We start from the raw sequence: 8,032 nt of genomic DNA, 5'->3' as shown, positions 1-8,032 counted from the left end.
AGTGTTTTCAACTAGATCCCCGTGGAACACTCTATCTCTATTAGAATCATTTCTTTGATGTAAGGCTGTATATTTTCCTTGCCTTCTGAGGGACAGAATTCTGGAAATATCTATTTGTTTCTTTTGAGGAATGGATGAAATGTTCCAAGGTTTCAAGCTTATTCATGGTGGATGGAAATGTAATGAAATAGCAATATCTTTATACAGTTTTTTTTCTTCCCCATAAATTTATGAATAGATGAGTTGTACATGCAAATAACAAACTGAGAAAAGTTAGGTTGAGCTGGGCATGGTGATTCATCTTAGTCAGACCAGCTAATTGAGAGGTAGAAATTGGCTAATGGGCCAATTAAAGCAGAAGATCCCTATTGGAAAATAGCCATATCAAGTTGTAGGTACCTGCTTAGATTACATAAACGCTGAGATTAAACCCTGGTAGCCCCAAGAAAAGGAAAAGGAAAAGTTGAGTTACAGAAGCCACATAAATGTAAGTAGCAAAACCATTAGCACACATTCTAAACTTTCCAAATAAGCCATTATCACATGGTATGGAGGAACTATGGCATGATCAAACTTACAAGCTGGGTTGAGCTTCTGCATTGAAATCTCACCAAGAGGACCTTAAGGATATGACTTAGTCTCTGTGACTCAATTTCCTCCCCAATTAAATAGAGATGATCATAGTATGTGTCACAGGGAGTTGATTTGGGGCTTAAATTAAAAATCATTCAAAAGTAGTTAGCATGACGTTCAAGTTATAAAAAGTTATCACCCCAGTTCCCTCTTCATCTGTACCTTCCCTTTCTGTCATTTCAGCCATCTGGGACTGATTGTGTTTCAACAACTGTAAATGAAAAAAAATCCTAGAAATAAATAATTCTAAATAAATAAATGAATCCTAGAAATAATAAATAAATAAATAAATAAACTTGAAGTCTCCTGCCATTCAGATTAGTATGATGAAATCTTGTGTATTCTCATTTGATACCACCCAGGGCATGGATAATTCCTTCATCTTTTGTGTTCACCCTGTATGCACTGCCTATCTAGTAGTTATTGGGCAGCCCTGTTGGTTAGCAGGTCAACTGTTAATGGCATTCCACTGCTTGTGTTCACATCACCCTTACATTACTGATAATGATTCTAAAGCCCAAGCTTAGTGATAGTGGCCCTTCATATATGACAAAGAGAAGCAATAAGAAACTTCCTTTAAGTAAAAAAAGGGGACATTCTACACATAATAACAAAAAAAATACACTGCATTCTAAGATTACTAAGATCTGTGATTTAAATGAATCTTCCATCTGTAAAATTGTGGAAAAAGAAACAGCAATCTGGGGCATTTTCTGTCACACAGCAAAGTGTAAAAGTTATGGTGACTGTGTGTGATAAGTGCATGGAGAAGGCATTGCGTTTGGGAAAGTGAGTGAAGATTTAGAATACAGAAGATTTGGAGCTTTAGGTCGGGGAATGTAACCTTCTTCACAGCTAAGAGGCCACTTCACTCCTTTCAGATTGACATGTCCAGCTATCATTCTTGATCTTGTTAATTGCTTCTTTATAGACATGCCTCCTGCCAACATTTCCCATACACACACTCTCTACTTAGTCACCATTATGCAATCAACTCGATTTGGTCTTCTGTTTTTATCATGTGGTAGCAAACTTGATATGTTCTAATCACTGCTTTTCTTATGTATTCGCTTCCTAACTCTTGCCAGAAACATAGGCTCCATTGTTTCCCTCATACTAATAATTAGTATGTGTCTACATAGTCCTAGCAGATGATCACAATAACTCAAAATGATGTTAATTGAAATGAACTCCAAGATAAGGAAACAAGAGGTCTTTCTTTGTATTTTTTAAAAATGTACTATGTGAAGTTATTTCTTTTTTCTGTCATTGTTTTCCTTTGGTTTATCCTCCTGTTGTCACTATTTTTGATTTTGGCGCCCTGTGTCTTTTATATACATTTATCTAATTTGGGGAAAGGAAGGGGAATAACAAAATGATGAGAAAAAGGATGAAGGGTGAATAATACAACAACGATACAAGACACTAAGTTGGAATTGAACTTTACAACTTGGGGGAGTCAGGAGGAAGGAAAGTGGGAGAAAATGAGGGAGGGGTAACACTGACAAGAAATGTACTCTATCTTACTTATGTAACCCCTTTGTACATTACTTTGACAATACAATAAAATAAATGCTGTCTTTTCAGCTTTTAAGTATTAGACTAACTTAGATCTTACAGATACCTACTTTCCTCATTCAACAACCTTACTTTAAGCAATCTAACTTATTTCTTGTCCAATTCCAGTCCTACGTTCATGGCTGCTATGGTACTCTCTAGCCAGAACTGCTGGCCATGGAAAGTGCCTGAAAGAATATAAATAGCAGACTCGTGTAACACAAGGCTGCCAACTTGTTGGCAAAGAAGAATGTTAAGGCCTGGAAATTAGTCTGTAGGTGTCTATGATAGGTTTTCTGAGTAAAGAATTATTATATGGTAGCCTAAGTTGTTTCTCATTAGGTCTTTTAAAGAAGAAAAAATTGATTGTGCAGGGATTCTCCAACATTACATGCTTTTCATCTCTTTGGGGCTTTGAAACAAGCACAACTGTCTTGAATCAACCCTAATGAGAAACAGAAGGATAATACCTCAGATGTATAACTTTGTTGATAAAACTTTTGATTAATCAACTATGAGTTTTATGTCTTTAGTCCTTGAAATAATTTCTGGTTTTCTTTGACTTAAGGGTAAGACATTTTCAGCATATGAGAGATTAAGGTTGAAAAAAATAATCGAACAGCCTATGCAAGAAGAAAGGAAACAAAGCTAATACAGTAGAGACACATGTCAGAGTGGGCAAAGCCTGAGGGTCTGTGATGCTAGAGAAATCAGACTCACTGGGCACATCTCAAGACAAGAGGACAGAGGGGAATTTATATTGAAGTGTATGAAAAAAAGTGGATTACTAACTGATACCTCTTCACTGACCTAGAATGGATCAATAAAGAGGCAGTACACTTAGAAAGGAAAATCCAAAGCCATGTTTTCCACAAGTGGATCCGTTAAATAAAAGGGAAGTATTATGAAATTGTTGCATACCCAGTGATAAGGTCATGATCCCAAAAAGCAACACCCATCAGTCATCTGCAAGATCTAGGTGACCCAAGATGAATTTGCTGAGCAAATCCCTAAAAGAGGTGGGATAGAAGAAATGATCAAATATGACAAAGACACAGGTTTAATCCCCTGAGATTTCTGAAGTTCCACAGTGCCCGAGTACCCCTGGTGTCAATCACTGACTGAATAGAGTATGTGCCGTGTTACAAATCACTGTAGTCTCAGCCTGGGTCATCCAGTAGGAGTTTGATGAGATATCTGAGAAGGAAGTTAAAAGGACTCACTCAAAGCATCAATTTATCCAGTCTGGGTGATTTGAGGAAGATTTTATTAAGCGTTAGGAGAACTTGAAGCACTTAGTTCAAAGGTTTGACTAATAATCCCTTTGAATAAGGAGTGATGGACCTTACTGGCTCATTCTTGTAACTCTAGCTACTTGAGAGGCTGAAACTAAGTGGAACATGGTTCTAGGACACATCAAGGAGAAAAGTTATTGAGAACAAAATGCATAGATATGCCACAGTGATGCACACCTGTCACCCCAAACTATGTAGGAGAATAAGATTGGGAGGACTGCAGTTCCAGGCCAGTCTGGAAAGAAAAAACTGTGAGATCCTCTTTCCCCTCCTCAGCAATAAGGAAGCTGTACATGGGAGGTAATCATGTGATTCTAGCTGTGATGGGCAGCCCACAGTAGGAGGATTGTAATGCAACTCCTGAGCAGGTGGGAAATGAGACACTAACCTAAATATAATCACTGAAAAACAAGGGCTGGAAACAGAGCTCAACTCCAGTGTTGCCCCACCCCAAACCAAACAAAACCAAGCCCACTAAAATAAAACAAACAAACAAAAGTGGAAGAAGGAATGGTATAATAAACCCAAAGAAGGAGGATTAACTTAGCACCCACTTATTATGGCGCATGTCTTTTACTCTTAGCCTCTGGGTCATGAGGTATCATAGAATTTACTGGACAAGAATTCTTTTTTTTTTTTTTTTTGTTCCAGTCGTGGGGCCTGAGCTCTGGGCCTGGGTGCTGTCCCTCAGCTCTTCAGCTCAAGGCTAGCGCTCTACCACTTGAACCACAGCACCACTTCCGGCTTTTTTCTTTTTGCTTATGTGGTGCTGAGGAATGGAACCCAGGGCCTCAGGCACGCAAGGCAAGCGCTCTACCACTGAGCCACCTTCCCAGCCCAAAGAATTCTTGTCCAGTAAAAGAATTAATGTTTTATAATCCCAAAACTATGTGTTAATTACTATAAAGGGTAAAGAAAACTATGTAGCCAGTAATATGCAAGAACTAATGCCCAAGAAATATGTTAAATGCAAGAATATTTCAGTATATATACACAATGGAATTCTATGCCTCCATCAGAAAGAATGACATTTCCCCATTTGTTAGGAAATGGAAAGGCTTGGAAAAATTATATTAAGTGAAGTAAGCCAAGCCCAAAGAAACATAGGTCCCATAGTTTCCCTTATTTGCAATATCTAGTATATGTATGAGTCAAGCAGGAAAGGTCAGATAATGTGATGTTAGGAAAATGAACCCTTAGATATGTATTTAAATGTTTTTTTCTTTCATGCATTTGTTTCTAACTCATTTATAAGATTATTTCTTTGTAGCTTTGTATGTCTCTCCCCCACAGTATAACCCCTGCTTTCACTATATTTGATGTCGGTATAATTTGTGGAGGAGATGGGGAAAAACAAGTCGTTTAAGGATACAGGTGGACCCGATGCAACTATGAGAAGTACAAGTTGTCATGTCAAAAACGAACTTTACAACTTTGGTGGGGGGGGGGCGGGGGGGATTGGGTGGAGGGGCGGGGGGGGGGGGAGGCTGGGAAGTGATGTGAAGGGTAAACAAAGGAGGAGGCTGCAATGCTTGATAAGAAATGTACTCATTATCCTGCCCATGTAATTGTAACCCCTCAGTACAGTATGTTTACAAAAAATAAAAATAATAAAAAAAATTAAAAAACAAAACAAAACCAGTTGGGGCAGATAAAAAAAGAATATTTCAGAATCCCAGATAAGTAAATTATTTATGAATACAAACCATTTGATGGTAGAGACTCCAGAAGGTTTGCATACATACCAGACCCCAAATCAGTTCTGTCCATTTGGAACTGAGGGCTGTTGATGGTTATCAAAGATATGCATCCTTTGAAATGCATGTGTAATTTCACCCTGCAAGGATCATCTTTATAATTCATAGCTCCTGAATCAGTGAAACCAAAACACTAGTGCATATCAAGTGAGTAGATTTTCTGAAATGTAAGGATGAGAAAAAAACTTACTACTACTTACTTACCTATTTCTCAAGAGAACAAAATTGGAAATGGCTTCTTGTGTTTGTTAATTCTGTTCTTTCTGTGTTTGTTATTTCTGTTCTTTAAGCTTTAGCCATCTGTAAGACAAGGACAATATCTCTTTGGTGATGGAAGGGTGAGTAGAATTATCCCTCACTGATGTTAGAGTCAGAATCCCTGAAAAGCCATAAGGTCAGTAAGATAAAAAGTAAGATTTGAAGAAAATATGTTTTAACATAAACATTTCCAGAAAGTATCAGCCCCACTTCCCAAAGCTATCAACAAGATTTCCAAAAGAATGATGATTATTGACTAAGATGTTTATGATTTCCCTTTATACTGAAGGGATATATATCTTTAAAGTTGCATGGACACCCATGAATATGTATTATCTCCTAAATTCAGTTGTTAAGATGAGGATGTATTTGGTATCGCAAAACACACAGTTGAATAAACTTTAACAGATTTGACACATTTCTACTTTCTCCTTCTCTAACCTCCCCTCCCTCTCCCTTTACTTCTTCATCAAAATAGCCTATAACAACCACAGTCTGAATATTAGCTATAGATCACCAGGGATACAATAAGGCACAGAAGGCACTTGTCACTCATCACTGTTCATTCAGGCACAACCAAAGTTGTGAGGAAACAGTGGGCGAATGCACGCATCTGTGTGGGATCTTGGTGTTCGCATCCTAACGAGTAAGCCCACATAGGCTTGTTAATGTACTCAAACAGATGTGCCAAGGTTGCTCTTCCAAGTGGGTGATGGAAGTACTCCTCCAAAAAATCATTTTGCCCAACTTATTTTCGTATGTCTTTGGAGTTACATTACCACATATCTTAGATATAAAAATAGCATACATTTATATAACCCTGAAATGCATTGACACTTGAGGCTCAATGTCATCATGGTGATATACGATGAAGCCAATGGAATGTGAAGTGCTCCCTATAAGCCATAGATCTGACCTGCCTTCTCCCCTTTGTCTTTTCCCTTTATCAGGCTGTCCACTCACACACATTAGATACTCTGTAACTATTTTTAATGAGTCAAGGAAATCAGACTTTCTAACTGGGCTCCATGCATAATTCCATGGCTCTGATTTAGAAATCATTCTCCCTATCTTGTGAAAACTCTCAGTGGGGCCTTACCAGCCATGCACATAATCACAGCCTCCTCTCCAGGAGTTTGAATCGTGGCCACCATGTTTTCTTTCCTAATACACAGCTCATGGTTGAGACATCTCATTTGACTTTATTACTATTACTACTCTACATCTGTACCTTCTCTATATCTTATCCTCACAATTCATTTCATCCAAAAAATTCAAATGCATCGAAGGTGTGCTGCACCTCAGTAAGGCTTTGAGTAAGGTGTAGTACTGGATATGCACCTGATGATGCATGCCTACCAAAGGTAGTTCTTCCTACTCCCATTTGTCCTTCCCTTCAGAGTTTCTCAGCACCAGACTTCTCAGAGGTATGAACAGGAAAAGGACAATGAGTGAAAATTACAGTGAAATATATTTTAGTTCGCTGTAAAGAAAAACGTTCCAATAGGCTTATCAATTTACCAAAAAACATTTAAATACAGACTGTATGACCATCTGTTAAGGAAACAGCAAAATAAAGTCCTATATTCACAAAAAAGATTCATGTGTACAATATCCATGGCAAATGGTTCCTTTCTTTCAATGCTTATTGGAAAGAACATAATAAATGTTTCCCTCCTCAACAATGAAAGAATTCAGCTATTATATAGAAGGTGTATAACTCTAAGGTAACACAAATCAATAGTTTCCCTTTTAAATTGAATATTTAGTTACCTTTATGTGGCAAACCTAGGTTCAGGTGAACTGCATCCTTGACAAAGCATAGCTGGCTTCAGAATAAGTCATGCCTAATTGTGAAGCTCAGCTCTAAATCAGTACACAGTGCAATTTCTGATAAATTTATTCACTGCCTTGAAGCCAAAAGTTCATCTACATGTAAGGATAAAATAGATTATCTTGCTGTTTATACACACAAAAATCTAGTATATGTATATATATATATGTTGTGCATATAGTATATATACTGTACAAATGGGATACATATATTCACTTAATTTTTACACAAATATATACTTCATTCCTTTTCAACAGGAAGCTTGTAGTATAAGCAGCTATCAGTAATGTTTAATTACAGCCATATAACAGGTCTAGATAGTCATTTCTATATATTTCATTACATTGTCTCTAATTGTCATAGTACTCTATGAAGTTTGGGCATTAAAAATACCTCCCTAATCCTCTGGGTGCTGGTGGCTCATGCCTGCAACCCTAGCTACTCAGTAGCCTGAGATCTAAAGATCGTGGTGTGAAGTCAGCAGGGGCAGAAAAGTCCATGGGACTATTTTTGCTAATTAACCAGCAAAAAGCTGGAGCTAGAGGTATGGCTCAAGTGGTAGAGCACCAGTCTTGAGTAGAAAAAAAAAACAAATGAGAATGTGAGGCTTTGAGTTCAAGTTCCAGTACCAGAACACACCCTTAGTAGCAAGGCTACTATGGGCCACAGTCACATTAGCATGAAGGTAGTTGTGTTTC

Source organism: Dipodomys merriami, unplaced genomic scaffold, assembly GCF_024711535.1.
Source record: "Dipodomys merriami isolate MVZ:Mamm:240054 unplaced genomic scaffold, mDipMer1.0.p SCAF_4, whole genome shotgun sequence".
NCBI lineage: Eukaryota > Metazoa > Chordata > Mammalia > Rodentia > Heteromyidae > Dipodomys > Dipodomys merriami.
Note: the sequence above shows the minus strand (reverse complement) of the source record.